The sequence below is a fragment of the Heptranchias perlo genome, chromosome 17 (genome assembly GCF_035084215.1).
Source record: "Heptranchias perlo isolate sHepPer1 chromosome 17, sHepPer1.hap1, whole genome shotgun sequence".
NCBI lineage: Eukaryota > Metazoa > Chordata > Chondrichthyes > Hexanchiformes > Hexanchidae > Heptranchias > Heptranchias perlo.
This window is the reverse complement of record NC_090341.1, coordinates 24,770,257-24,786,200: the sequence shown is the minus strand read 5'-3', so window position 1 is coordinate 24,786,200 and position 15,944 is coordinate 24,770,257. Positions and strand designations below refer to the sequence as shown.

The window sequence follows — 15,944 nt, the reverse complement described above, 5'->3', positions numbered from 1 at the left end:
CATTTTAGTTATTTTGCATTGATAGAAAAATTAACCCTTGCACTGCTTGCATGTCAACAAGCATGAATATCTCCCTGAAATGGTTGGCTCTGATGCTGAAATAAATGTTTAATATCGGGTAGTGGAAGCAACTTAACAAATGACTAAAACATTGGCTCCAAAAGGTAATTTTTCAACTAGAAAAGACACATACATATAGAATGACATGCCCCAACCAGAGTCACTAGCAACATTCTCTGTGATTGTGTTCATGCTACATTAATCCTTCTCATCCACCTCGATCTCGGAGCATCCATCAACACGGTCAATCATACCATCTTTCTTCAATACCTCTCCTCCATTGTCCAGCTTGACTACTCTCACCACTTTGTTCCATTCTCACCTATCCGATCGTAGCCAGACTCTCTCCACCAATGGCTTCTTTTCCCACCCTCACGTCGTGACCTCAGGCGTGCCCCCAAGATTCTATCCATAGCTTTCTCTTTCTCATCTACATGCTGCCCAACCGTGGCTCATTGGTAGCACCCTTACCTCTGAGTAAGAAGTCTGTGGGTTCAAGTCCCACTCCAGAGACTTGAGTACAAAATCTAGGCTGACACTCCAGTGCAGTACTGAAGGAGTGCTGCACTGTCGGAGGTGCCGTCATTCAGATGAAACATTAAACCGAGGCCCCGTCTGCCATCCCAGCAGGACATAAAAGATCCAATGGCACTATTTCGAAGAAGAGCAGGGGAGTTCTCCTGGCCAAAATGTATCCCTCAACCAACATCACAAACAGATTATCTGGTTATGATCACTTTGCTGTTTTGTGGGAGCTTGCTGTGCGCAAATTGGCTGTCGCTTTTCCTACATTACAACAGTGACTACACTTCAAAAGTACTTCATTGGCTGTGAAGCACTTTGGGATGTCCTGAAGTTGTGGAAGGCGCTATATGAATGCAAGTTCTTTCTTCTTTGCCCTTTTGCAACTCCATTAACAGAGTTTCCACAAGCATGCTGATGACACCCAGCTCTCCTGCTCCACCAACTCTCTTGACCTCACCACAGTCTCTGTGCCATCAGACTGCTTGTCCAATATCCAGTCTTGGATGAGCCGTAATTTCCTCCAACTAAACACTGGTAAGACAAAAGGTATCATCTTTGGCCCCCAGCACAAACTCCATACCCTTACCACTGACTCCAGCCCCTTCCCTCACCATTGTTTCAAATGTAACCAAATTGGTCTCAACTTCAGCATCCTGTTCAACCCTAAGCTGAGTTTCTGACCCTATATCCTCCCGATCACAAAGACTGCCTACTTCCATCCCATGGCATTGCCCACCTCTGCTCCTACCTCAGCTCATCTGCCACTGAAACTCTCATCCATTCCTTTGTCACCTCCAGACTCAATGGGATAGAAATTCATTGGCGTCCGATTTCAGGCGTGAAGGCGGTGATGTGGCTGCAACCCTCAGGTAGCTCAATTTCCTCGAGGGGTCCTAAAACAAGCTTTAGATCCCTCATTCGCATTTGCAAGGAATCTAACGCCTGATTTAGGTAGCCACCCTGGACGCCTGAAAAATGACCCAACCCAATATCAGGATGGACGTCTTTCAAGCATCCTTGGGCGCAGAACTTTGGTCTATGAAATTGGACCTCATTGTGCCTGTTTTATACCTGTAAAATGGGCACAACGAATTCCAATTTCTAGGCCAATTATTCCAATGCTTCCTTGGCTGGCCTCCCATCCTCCACCCTCCATGAAATTCAGCTCATCCAAAACCTGTTGCCTGTAACATATCCCACACCAAATCCCACTCGCCCATCACCCCGAAATTTCTGGCTGGCTGTACATTGGCTCCCAGACCCCCAATGCCTGACATTTAAAATTCTCGTCCTTCTGTTTAAGTCCATCCAGGGCTTCACCTCTCTTTATCTCTGTAACGTCCTCCAGTCCTGCAACCCCCTCCCGAACTCTCCATTCCCTTGACTCTGGCCTTTTATGCATCACCCTTCCCCTTGCCCCACTACAGAAGACTGTGCTTTTAGTTGCCTGGGCCCCATGCTCTGGTAATTCTTCCCTAAACGTCTCCGCCAGTATACCTTCCTCTCGCCATTTAAGACCCTTCTTAAAACCCATCTCTTTAACCATAGAATCGTAGAAAGTTACGGCACAGAAGGAGGCCATTCAGCACATTGTGTCTGTGCCAGCTGAAAAAGAGCTATCCAGCTTAATCCCACTTTCTAGCACTTGGTCCAGAGCCCTGTAGGTTATGGCACTTCAAGTGCACATCCAAGTACTTTTTAAAATGAGTTGAGGGTTTCTGCCTCTACCACCCTTTCAGGCAGTGAGTTCCAGACCCCCACCACCCTCTGGGAGAAAAAAATTCTCCTCAGTTCCCCTCTAATCCTTCTAACAATTACATTAAATCTATGACCACTGGTTACTGACCCCACTAAAGGAAATAGGTCCTCTCTATCCATTCTATCTAGTCCTATCATAATTTTATATACCTCAATTAAATCTCCCCTCGGCCTCCTTTGTTCCAAAGAAAACAACCCCAGCCTATCCAATCTTTTCTCATAGCTAAAATTCTCCAGCCCTGGCAACATCCTCGTAAATCTCCTCTTTACCCTCTCTAGTGCAATCCCATCTTTCCTGTAATGTGGTGACCAGAACTGTACGCAGTACTCAAGCTATGGCTTAACTAGTGTTTTAAACAGTTCTAGCATAACCTCCCTGCTCTTATATTCTATGCCTCGGCTAATAAAGGAAAGTATTCCATATGCCTTTTTAAACCACCTTATCTACCTGTCCTGCTACTTTCAGGGATCTGTGGAGATGCACTCCAAGGTCCCTCACTTCCTCTTCACATCTCAGTATCCTCCTATTTATTGTGTACTCCCTTACCTTATTTGCCCTCCCCAAATGCATTACCTCACACTTCTCTAGATTAAATTCCATTTGCCACTTTTCTGCCCACCTGACCAGTCCACTGATATCTTCCTGCAGTCTACAGCTTTCCTCCTCACTACCAACCACACGGCCAATTTTTGTATCATCTGCAAACTTCTTGATCAAGACCCCCACATTCAAGTCCAAATCATAAATATATACCACATGCTTTTGGTTATCTCTCATAATTGTTTCTTACTTTCTGCATTAAATATGCTATATAATGCAGGTTGTTGTTGTTGCTGTTGTTGTTGTTGTTTTTGCTGCTGCATCCTAGATGTGGTGGATCTCTGACATTAAAAATGCAGTAGAAGTGTTAGCCAAAACAAGTAAACTTATCCTCAGTGCACTAAGTATTAAATTTTAAAAATGAACAGTTTTCACCTGCCTAATAACAACCAATAACTGTGCTGGAAAAATTGTTAACAGACTTCTGTCAACAGATCATGACATTACTTCTGGTCAAAATACATTGAAAACAAGAAATGTCAATGTAGAAGCACTTTTATAAGAGCGATTTCAGTGATTAAAAAGAAATAATACATTTGTATTACTAACTGAGCCAAACTAAATAAAAGATTAGAATTTGTTTTGTTGGTGGACGTGTGAGATGACATAAGTGCCTTCAACTGCTTAGGCTCCATGATGGTGGGATTTCCTCCCTAAACTGACCGCATCTGCATCCCCCTCTTCTCCTTTAAGACCCTCCTTAAAATCTATTTATTTTACCAAGCTTTTAGCCAAACCTGATATCTCTTCCTTTGGCTTGGGGTCCATATTTTTGATTACGCCTCTGTGAAGCACTTTAGGATATTAAAGACGCGGTATAATTTCTAGTTGTTGTTTTTAAGTCCCTTCTTTGCCTTATTCCAGTATGGTTTGCCACCTACTTCAGATGATGAGGATTAGGATAGTTAGTATAAAATACAACTCTTAGTTCTGAAAAGGTTTCTAAATTTTCGCAGCAGAATGGTTAACTTACATACTATGGTAAATTAAAAATTTCCACGTGTTCAACTTACTCCACTAATATTCATTTCTATTAGTGAGATTAGCCTCTTCAAGTGCACCAGACTTAAGTATGTCATGTAGATAATTTAGTGCATGAATTTAAATTAACCTCTTGTGCTTCTGTGTACGGTTATAGCGTGAAAGGTCATTGTTTCCAGACTATTGGACATAAAAGCACATATGATTGCATTTTGATGTTAACTCCACACAGTTACCTCTGAGGCAGTCATGCCCCATTTCGGCTGTATTGGTTTTATTCATACTGTTGATGGAAATGTAAGCCATCCGGTTAGATATTCATTGACATTACACAACGTTACCATGGTTGGTCTGTCAATAAGCAATTTGTACTATTCAAATGATATAATTCGCGGTAAACATGGAAACTAACAGTAAGAACAACACATGAGATCAAACTTCAATTAAATGAAAATATGTGGAGTTGTCATTGAATACAGAAAGAGATCAGAATAATTTTTAAAAAGAACCCTTTGTAGGATGCAAAGCCACAAGACATCGTCCAGCATCGTTAGAGATGAGAATGATTACTCTGACATGGGCAGGAAAGGCAAAAGAATTAATAACTTTAAAAGAATTGCAAGATGTAAATTTTAGAATACACAGAAAGATCAAAAATAACCACTAAGAAATTCCGAGAAGACAAAGAAAATGATTGTGCAGACATTTAAATAGAAGTACAACAATGACACTACCTGATCCTCTGGGTTGTTGTGGAACCTGGTAAATAAATTCTATCCTTTTTGAAATATAAATACAATATTCTCATTTTACAGTCAATAAAATGCACTCGTGCTTGCCATTAATAGGTAATAAAGTTTTTAATTAGTAATCTCTAATGTCCTTCATTGATTGTTTATCTGATCCAAATATATAATTTAAGTAGTTCTCTACTTTCTACACTAATATCACTAAAGACCATGCAGAGTCTAAAGTCTGCCTTTGAGATTTTCAAGGACGAGACTACTGCATCCACCAAGTACAATTTGATAAAGGAGTCATGGGTACAGATGTCAAAGTTTTGCAGCAGTTGGAAAGACCAGTGCAAACATTCACAGGATCTGTGGTCCTGACAAATGACTGTGCTGTTAGTGGCAGGAGGACATACCACCTGTGGCTGAATCCTCCAGAGGACTTTCATGGGCGCTGCAATGTAAACCAGAAAGTTGTATAAGAACACCTGGGGACAGATCAGCCTGAGTGGCTAGATGTGAGCATTTTTACACCCCCATGTCACACTCATAGCATGGTAAAGAGGCTGTATGAGGTGCATTATGCCACTGTACGATCTACCCAAATGGACGTTGATATGACACTATTGCATACCATTATACAACAGGATGGGTCCATTTGGCACAGTGGGTTGCCTCTCTCATCGACCTGCTCATCATACTGGAAGACTTCCCCATGCAGGTACAGAATGTCACTGTAGAGAGTTCCACGAGTCCTTTGAAGCACCGTCCATGGGGACAGGGGTGGGGGGCTAGCACTATGTTTCCTTGTGCAGTTCCCAGTCTAATGTACTTTAATATGAAGCACTGTCCTGGGACGATACTTCAAGTGATGGCTCCTCTCAAAGTTCAGCAACGAGAACCGAGGCAGAGCTGAAAAAGAACAAGTGTAGATAGTCTAAGTAATATGCAATAAAACTATGTCTGACACAATTAACTTTGCACCATCTCACTTATTTTACATCACAGCTGCTTTTGCACATTTTTCTAAACCAAAGACAATTAAACTTAATTATGAAATTTTGTAAACACATTACAAAGATTTTACTTATATTCATACTGTAAGGCTTTTCATATATGTGGTGAAAAAGTATGAATATTAATTTACCTGTATAATTTTATCAGTTGATCTGACAGAGCAGCTTTTTAAAATCTCTTTGATGCCTGTGTTTTATCACCTCCTCCATGCTAATTCTTCTTCTGATTCCAGACGCAAGATTCACAAGGATGATACCAGAACAGAGAGGATATCCTTATCAGGAATGGCTAAACAGGCTGGGTGAGGCACTTTTCTCTAGAAAAGAGAAGGCTAAGGGATGACCTGATAGAGGTCTTTAAGATAATGACAGGATTTGATAGGGTAGATGTAGAGAAAATGTTTCCACTTGTGGGGGTGTCTGAAACTAGAGATCATAAATATAAAATAGTTGCTAATAAATCCAATAGGGAATTCAGAAGAAACCTTTTTTACCCAAAGAAAGAGTAGTAAGAATGTGGAATGCGCTACCACAAGGAGTAGTTGAAGCAAATAGCATAGATACATTTAAGGGGAAGCTAGATAAGCACATGAGGGAGAAAGGAATAGATGGGTATCCTGATCAGGTTAGATGAAGAAGGGAGGGAGGAGGCTCATGTGGAGCATCAATGCCAGCATAGAGCAGTTGGGCCGAATGGCCTGTTTCTGTGCTGTAGTTTCGATATAACTCAATGTAACACACGTCAGAAATTTATAGCATGATGGCTCCTCACCTCCTAGCTGAAGTCTGGAAAATATCACTCTTGTATTTTGTCCTTTTCTTCGGTTGGACCCAAGTCCTCCATCATGAGCATCTTCATACAGGGAATTGCTAACATTGTGCAATGTCAAGATATACTTTGAGTTTTATGCAAAAATGTTGCAAACACTAATGTTCTCTTAGTAGCCACTGAAAAGATTATAGAAATGCAATGTAATTCAAATAATTTAATTAGACATATGGCATAAACAGTGATATTGCTCGGAATGATTTGTATTGTTTGACGATGCAACATAATGCACCAATAACATATGAACATTCATTATGCATAGGGAATTCTACTTACTATGTAAAAAAGGCACACAACGTATTGACTTGCACCAGTGTAAAAGTTTAGTAGTAACAGAAAATGTTAGATTTACGTAAATTGATTAAACCCACCCTCAATAATTGGCACAACCGGTCCTTTTACCAGACTGGCAACAAGCATTTATCATGAGTTAAAGCAATATTAAGAAATGCAGCTTGACATTAATGCTGATCAATGAACCAAAACCATTATTTTAGGCACACTTAGAATGATCCCCAGTCATTTTCCCATACAAATAAGAGATTTGCTTTCACATATACACAAGGAATGAGCTTTTGAGTGTTGGCTATTGGTTGTTCAATAGAAGAAATATCCTTGCAACATTAACAATTAGCAAAAACTCAGGAATGCTGCAATTTCTTTAGAGGAATTCCGTAATAACTGTTCATGAAGTGCAGTAAATTAATAACAAAACTGCAAGAATCAGTTTACCCATGAGTAAGCAGGAAATTAATCTCTTGACCATGTTAAGTAAGGCTAGTGATTTGTTACAGAAAGTGTAACTGAAAATCACAGGGTAATTGTTGCTAAAACATGGAAAAATCACAAGATTTAGTTGAAAGGAGAGTACTACTCCAAATTAGTTTTATTTTTCAAAAGGTAAAACAAGTTGTTTGAAATATAATCAGCACTTTGAAAGAGAAGTGATTGCTAATTCTAAGTGAAATTTACCTCCATTGTTACTGCCAGTACTGCAACAGCTGACTGATCAGCTGATTTCCCATCACTCCAGCAGTCTCATCAGCCAGGATATCGGTGGAGCTGCCGATTTGACTGTTGGAGGTGAGTGCATACTGCAGGGACAGGGAGCCTGTATAATCCATCCAGCCTAAACAAGGTCAAAATAAAGCATACAAATGGGAATATTCTTCTAAAACATCTCGTCTGGATCTGGTGTGTAGAGTTGACATTTTAAAAAATCAATTACTTATCATGGTAGATTACAAAAATCAGAGGATCCATCACAAGATGTTACTAATCTTATTGCTAAGAAATAAACTGGTCACCATCTAGATATGCTGATTTGAAACTTAACAACTTTGACCCGGAAACCATTGAAAAAGACCAAATTTTAATTACACTAAGGCATCCATTATTATTGAAGAGTTACTGGCCATCAGGGCAACAGTCAGGGAAGGAAGCCCTTCCCCCTTAATTAATACACAATAAAACTAGCATGTGATGACATTACCAATTGTGTCAATCCTGTAATTCACACCTTTCAGGGAAAAATTCCATGATATAAAAAAGCACAACACCAGGCTCAAGACCACAAATACTGGGCAACACAAATTTTCAGTGATTACAATAGCATAAAAAACTGTTGTGGAATTGTTTAGTCTGGAAACCCTGTAGGATGCTTGAGGCTAGACTGGCAGTATTCCCCATTGAATTTGGTATGTGTCCTCCTTTCTATGTCATTCTGCCCATTGCATTCAAGAATTAGAGAACATGTTATCATCTATGATTGCTTACTTAATTGATAACATTATCTAACTGGTAATAGCTACTAGCTACACATGAGCAATACTTTTTGATTACAATATTACCTCAATATTCTAGCTTAACATCTAGCTTGTTTTTCTCCCACAAAACTGTGACCATCTATGATTCAGAGCATTTGCTGTACCACACACCAGACCGGATCACACACCAGACCAAACCACACCACAAGCTACTGACACAACCACTGCTACTCGATCAGGCACCAGCACAGATTTAGAGATAGAAGCATAGAAACATAGAAAATAGGAGCAGCAGTAGGCCATTCGGCCCTTTGAGCCTGCTCTGCCATTCAATATGATCATTACTGATCCTCTATCTCAATACCATATTCCCGCTCTCTCCCCATACCCCTTGATGCCTTTTGTATCTAGAAATCTATCTAGCTCCTTCTTAAATATATTCAATGACTTGGCTTCCACAGCCTTCTGTGGTAGAGAATTCCACAGGTTCTCCACCACTGAGTGAAGAAATTTCTCCTCATCTCAGTACTAAATGTCCTACCCCGTATCCTGAGACTGTAACCCCTTGTTCTGGACCCCCCCAGCCAGGGGAAACATCCTCTCTGCATCCAGTCTGTCCAGCCCTATCAGAATTTTATATGTTTCAATGAGATCCCCTCTCATTCTTCTAAACTCGAGTGAATACAAGCTGAGTCGACCCAATCTCTCCTCATACGTCAGTCCTGCCATCCCAGGAATCAGTCTGGTGAACCTTCGCTGCACTCCCTCTATGGCAAGTATATCCTTTCTTAGGTAAAGAGACCAAAACTGCACACAATACTCCAATTGTGGTCTCACCAAGGCCCAGTATAACTGCAGTAAGACATCCTTGCTCCTGTACTCAAATCCTCTTGCAATGAAGGACAACATACCATTTGCCTTCCTTACTGCTTGCTGCACCTGCATGTTTGCTTTCAGTGACTGGTGTACAAGGACACCCAGGTCCCTTTGTACATCAACATTTCCCAATCTATCATCATTTAAATACTCTGCCTTTCTGTTTTTCCTTCTGAAATGGATAACTTCATATTTATCCACATTATACTGCATCTGCCATGTATTTGCCCACTCACTCAGCTTGTCTAAATCGCTTTAAAGCCTCTTTGCATCCTCCTCACAACTTATGATCCCACCTAGTTTTGTGTCATCAGCAAACTTGGAAATATTACATTTGGTTCCCTCATCCAAATCATTGATATATATTGTGAATAGCTGGGGCCCAAGCACTGATCCCTGCGGTACCCCACTAGTCACCGCCTGCCACCCTGAAAAAGACCCATTTATTCCTACTCTCTGTTTCCTGTCTGTTAACCAATTTTCAATCCATGCCAGTATTTTACCACTAATCCCATGTGCTTTAATTTTGCACACTATCCTCTCATTTGGGACTTTATCAAAGGCCTTCTGAAAATCCAAATAAACCACATCCACTGGTTCTCCCTTATCTATTCTACCAGTTACATCCTCAAAAAACTCCAGTAGGTTTGTCAAACATGATTTTCCTTTCATAAATCCATGTTGACTTTGTCTAATCCCATTGATATTTTCTAATTGTCCTGTTATCACACCCTTTATAATAGACTCTAGCATTTTCCCTACTACTGTTAGGCTAACCGGTCTATAGTTCCCTGTTTTCTCTCCCTCCTTTTTTAAATAGTGCGGTTACATTTGCCACCCTCCAATCTGCAGGAACTGTTCTATAATCTATAGAATTTTGGAAGATGACAACTAATGCATCCACTATTTCCATGGCTATCTCTTTTAGTACTCTGTGATGCAGATTATTAGGCCCTGGGGATTTATCGGCTTTCAGTCCCATTAATTTCTCCAGCACTATTTTTTTACTAATACTAATTTCCTTTAATTCCTCCTTCTCACTAGTCCCTTGGTTCCCTAGCATTTCTGGGAAGTTATTTGTGTCCTCTTCCATGAAGACAGAACCAAAGTATTTGTCTAATTGCTCTGCCATTTCCTTGTTCCCCATTATAAATTCTCCCATTTCTGAGTGTAAGAGACCTACATTTGTCTTCACTAATCTTTTTTTTTGACATTCTTGTAGAAGCTTTTACAGTGCACTTTTATGCTCCTTGCAAGTTTACTCTCATACTCTATTTTTCCCCTCTTAATCAATCTCTTGGTCCTTTTTTGCTGAATTCTAAACTGCTCCCAATGCTCAGGCTTGCTACTTTTTCTGGCAACTTTATATGACTCCTCTTTGGATCAAATACTATCCTTAATTTCTTTTGTTAGCCACAGTTGGGCTGCTTTTCCTTTTGTGCTTTTGTGCCAGAAAGGAATGTATAATTGTTGCAATTCATGCATTCATACCTTAAATGTTAGCCATTGCCTATCCACCGTCATACCTTTTAATGAAGCTTCCCAATCTATCATAGCCAACTCACTCCTTATACCTTTGTAGTTTCCTTTGTTTAGATTTAGGACCCTGGTTGTGGATTGGACTACTTCACTTTCCATCTTAATGAAGAATTCTATCATGTTATGGTCACTCTTTCCTAAAGGACCCCGCACAACAAGATTATTAATTAACCCCTTCTCATTACACAATACCCAATCTAGGATGGCCTGTTCCCTGGTTGGCTCCTCAACGTACTGGTCCAAAAAACCCATCTCGTACACACTCCAGGAATTCATCCTCCATAATATTATTGCTAATTTGGTTTGGCCAGTCCATATGTAGATTAAAGTCACCCATGATTACTGTAGTACCCTTGTTACATGCATCTCTAATTTCCTATTTGATGCCATCTCCTACATTACCACTACTGTTTTGGAGGCCAACAGACAACTCCCACCAGTGTTTTCTGCCCCTTGGTGCTTCTTAACTCCATCCAGACTGATTCTACATCTTGATTTCTGAGCCAATATCCTCTCTCACTATTACTCTGATTTCATCCTTTACTAACAATGCCACCCCACCTCCTTTTTCTTTTTGCCAGATACCTGTGCCCCCACAACATAAGTGAATCACCAGCAAAGGAGGACACTCCAAGAAGGATGATGTAGCACCTCCACTGGAGGAAGCAAAGGCCCAAAGTGAAGGACATGAAGAGTTAGATGTTAGTGAGCCTAAGGTTGTTGGAACACCAGTACAATACTTAGATTGTCATGGTGACCATGTGTACTATGATGAATGAAAAGCTGGGAACGATTAAGATTTTTTTTCAGAGATGAATACCTCTATTTTTGACGTGTATAATGTGCTGTATGAATGGTTGTTGTACTGCAGTTTGCCATGGAGAAAATGGTAACAAATGTGGTGACCCAGTAAGCAATATAGGAGCAGTATTCCAAAGTGCTATGATTAGTGTTACATTTGACATGGGATCTACCATGTAGGTAACTGTGAAGTCAGGGTTGTACAGTCTTGGAGTGATGACAAAGGCAAACATGAGACCAAGTTTATCTAACCTTGTAACTATATAACATTCTGTTCCGATTCTGATCACCGAGAACTAGAAACAGATGCTGGCACAAGTAGCCGATATAGTAATAAAAGGAGACCTTAGAGGCTGGACTTTGGAATTGAGACCATCAGTTTGTCCCTAACATCAGAGATCCTTGGCTACATATCATCTGATGATGCTCCTTTCGTAAACAGCATATCCTTCAATGCATCTGAACAGGCTGGGGCTCATTTCTCCAGAAAAGAGAAGACAGAGAGGTGACCTGATAGAGGTCTTAAAAATTATGAAGGGGTTCGATAGGGTAGATGTAGAGGAGATGTTTCCACTGGTGAGGAGTCCAAAACTAGGGACCATAAATATAAGATAGTCACTAATAAATCCAGGAGGAAATCAGGAGAAGCTTCTTTACTCAGGGAATGGTGAGAATGTGGAACTCGCTACCACATGAAGTGGTTGTGACGAATAGCATAAGATCCATTTAATGGGAAGCTAGATAAGTACATGAGGGAGAAAGGAATAGAAGGATATGTTGATCGGGTGAAAAGTAGTAAATAGAGTGGGAGGAGGCTCGTGTGCAGCATAAACACTGAATTGGGCCAAATGGCCTCTTTCTGTACTGTAAATTCTATTTAATTCTATGTAACTATTTGAGGCACTCTTTGCCCTCACACTGCACTATTAGAGAATGACAACTTTCCATACCAGTTTCTAACATTTGAAACCTTTGTTGGAAACTAGTAACCTCTGTGCACAATGGATGACTGTTTTGATGGAGTCAACTGGTTTGGGTGTTATTAGACCATCAGACTCATTGTTGACAACCAGGAACTTGATCCTACTGAGAATCCTTAGGCTTAGGGACCCTAAAAGAATGCTGACATTACCCCTTGCTAAATAGCTCACGACCACTGTATTGCAACATGCTGAGAGTAGAACAATAGAACAATGTGCTTCATTCATTACAAAGTATCCTGTTATGTCCTAACAGTGCAGGTGACTTGATAAGATCAAGGGTCCGGTTAAGTTGTTTACGGGACATTGTGCAGCTGGAACAGGTTAATGATTACCTTGACCTTTAAGTGTTTTGAACTATGTAACCGGGGCGTGACTACCAGAATACCGCATACGATTGGCCCTGATGATTGTCAGTTATGTTAGTGCTCTTGCAAAAACTGTATAAGAATGTAACCCTTTGACTGTAGTTTTGCCTTGCTCTGCTAGACTCGACGGACTCCGGTAGGAGTCACTGCCGATGCACTAGAGTAAAGCCCCGCGGAAAATAAAGATCTGTTTAATTCTGAAGGTGTGTTCGAGTCAGTGTTTGCTGAACCAGACTGAGGGAAAAGAATCCAGATCATCACTACGGTAAGCAGAAAGATTAAGTATTTGACTTGACTCAGAAGAAATCAATCCTTGGTACATGATAATTTCTTGTAAGTTGGAGGATGTCAGAATGAAACAAATTTCTTTTCAAATTTCTCCCCTCCTTTTCTGAACAGTGATGATTAATTTTGGATATGGTCCTACAGTATCTCACCCATTCTTCATGTGTGAGCCTAGATGATGTGTATTCCTAGGCTTTCAACCTCATAGCAAGCCCATTTCTGTCCTCACCCTATAATCACATGCACACTTTTTTAACAGGGATCACCGGACATCAATTTTTTCTCTCCCTAGCCTATGGGCATTGAGGAAAATTGTAACACTCCAGCTGGTGCCATGATTGACATTAGCTAATTCAGCACAGAAAAAGAATCCAATCTGGGACCTACTGGTTAGTATGGTTTAGTACTGCATCTGACTGTGCCAGGCTGTGCCTTCACCTTTTGGGTCTCAGGGGAGCTATCAAGCAAATTTCTAATGTGTAGCACCTTTGCTTCACTCTATTTTTACGAAGAGATTTTTTTTTCACTGCATGGATTTTGGAAGAGCACAGTAGTTTATACTCACCTTTTTGTGAAGGATTTAGAAGCAGTCCCATCTAGTCCATAATGTAGGATTGTTTCTAACAAAAGGAGGAGACTCTCTGGGCCCGATTTTAGCACCCGCTCTCGGGTGTATTCTCGGCGGGGCGGCCTCGAAAATTGCGAAATCCAGGAGGGAGACCGGATCGCGCCTCGATCCTGCCCACTTCCGGGTTCCCCGCTGACGCGCGGGCGTGCGCGCGCAGCACCCGTTGGTGGGAATCCCACAGGCGATTAAAGCCAGCGGGATTGCCACTTGACGCTATTTACTTTGCTATTTCAGGTCATTAACTGACCTGATTAAGGCACTGTGTGTGATTTTTGAGCAACATGGGACTGTTTCCCGTACTGGGGGAAACACTCCCAGCTGGAATGGACGTGTTGCAGCTGTCAGCCTGTGGCAGCTGCAAAGGTCCATTTGACAGGGGGGGGGGGGGGGAGGGAGGGAGACCCTCACTCATTGCAGGAAGCCACTCTGTCACTTGGGACAAAGTTTGGCCTCCACCACCCTCCTCCTGACGGTCAAAGTCGCAAACCTGCACACTTACCCCGGGGTCCGGAGACATGTACCTACCTTGCGGACCCCCTCAGATGTACATCTTGCGGATGGGGGACGCTGTAGCTGCAGTCATGACCTCCTCAGAGGGCGAACAGCATCACCAGCCTCGCCAGCCTCGCCGTCCACCTCTGACACGTGGAGCTCCACAACACAGTGCTGTGACACATCCACCTGTGCAGCAGGAGGGAGGGCTACCGCAGAGAGAGATGCGTCGCAGAGGGCACTACCCTCGCCACAGGGTCCACAGACCGAGGCGCAGCCTCCTGGACCTCTCTGAGCAGCAGTGCACACGGAGGCTCAGAGTCACTCGACAAGTAGCCATGGACATCTGCAGCCTCTTTCATGCCGAGCTGCTCCCGGCTGGCCCATGCACCATCTTCCTACCTGTCGGTGTCAAAGTCACCACTGCCCTCCCGAACTTCTCCTCCGCATCCTTCCAGGGTGCCACCGGGGACATCACCGATGTCTCTCAGTCGTCTGCGCAGAACAGCCCTGCAAATACACCTACACCCACTCTGTAGTGACACAATGGGTGGCATCAGTGGTGGGTCCTCATAGTGATACCCAGGAGTGGGCATTATTGCACGAACCGGACAGGATTCGCGAAGACATGGCAGTAGTGGTGCCAATAGAATGTGTGATGTGAGTTGTTCTGAAATTCAATAGAAGTAACAACCATGACAAACCCTCAAACACCCTTGTGCATCCCCTTCATGCTCACGACACGTTTGCCTTACGCTGCCTACTGCACATATGTGATGCATGCCCTGTGGCTGCAGCACACGTGGTGGCAGGTTGAGTGAGGCTGGCCGTGAGAGAGAAGCACGAGAGGGTGAGTATGGGATAGAGCCATGACATTGTATGAGGATTGGATTGCGTGGTAGTGGCGGGGTGAGTACTGGCGAGGTGAGTAGGTGCAGGTAAGATGAGGATGGGGTTTGAGTGGGTATGAAGGGTGATGTGACAGAGTAGTGTTGGCAGTGCCGAAGGAGATGTGGGGTGGGGGCAGTGATGTAGCAGACGGAGAGTAGGGGAAAGACTACGTGTACTCACTGTGGCTGGCCTACTGAGGTCATTGGACCGCCTCCTGTACTGTGTGCAGGTGGGCGATATGTTGGTGGCGCGGGTGACCCCCTCTGCCACCTCGAGCCAGGCCTTCCTGGTGGCAGAGGCGGGCCGCTTCCTCCCGCCCGCCGGGTGGAAGATCTCTGTCCTCCCCCTCCTCCTCGCCCCATGTATTGATACCTGGGGTGAGGGATCATTAAACTGGGAGCAGCCGTCCCCCTGGGCTGCTCCATGCAGTCATCTTTGCTATTTGTTGCAGCATCTGTCAGTGGAGGACTGCCCCTTTAAATAGAGCGCCTCCAGCTGACAGATCTTACTGCGCATGCGCAGCCCGCCCGACGCACAGATCAGCAGCGGGGAACCCGGAGGAGCAGGTAAGTGGATCCAATTAGTGCGTTGCCTGCTGCGATCACGCGGGAAACCCACTAATTTCACCGGGCGCGTTACCAACGCGCCCGCTTGCCCATCCGCCGGGAACCCGCATCCCTGGTAAAATCGGGCCCTCTGTGTAGGTAATAAGGGTGCATTTACATTGTAAGTTTAACATTGGTGCTGAACTTGTGTAGTGCAAATCTGGAATTAAGGTCTGACCTGACTCTAAAATGAAATTCCTCCTCCAAGCAGG

The 15,944-nt window shown here is 42.8% G+C and overlaps 1 protein-coding gene and 1 long non-coding RNA gene across 2 annotated transcripts in view; one reads left to right on the top strand and one right to left on the bottom strand.

Annotated features, from left to right (window-relative positions):
- Window positions 1-15,944, bottom strand: part of cacna2d3a (calcium channel, voltage-dependent, alpha 2/delta subunit 3a) — a 633,142-nt gene that overhangs the window by 301,954 nt on the left and 315,244 nt on the right. The gene's annotated exons all lie outside the window — the stretch shown is intronic.
- LOC137334183 (uncharacterized) overlaps window positions 12,959-15,944 on the top strand; it is a 127,362-nt gene continuing 124,376 nt past the window's right edge. The window contains exon 1 of the long non-coding RNA XR_010966091.1: window positions 12,959-13,096. This is a non-coding gene — a long non-coding RNA (uncharacterized lncRNA). The remainder of the gene's footprint in view (window positions 13,097-15,944) is intronic.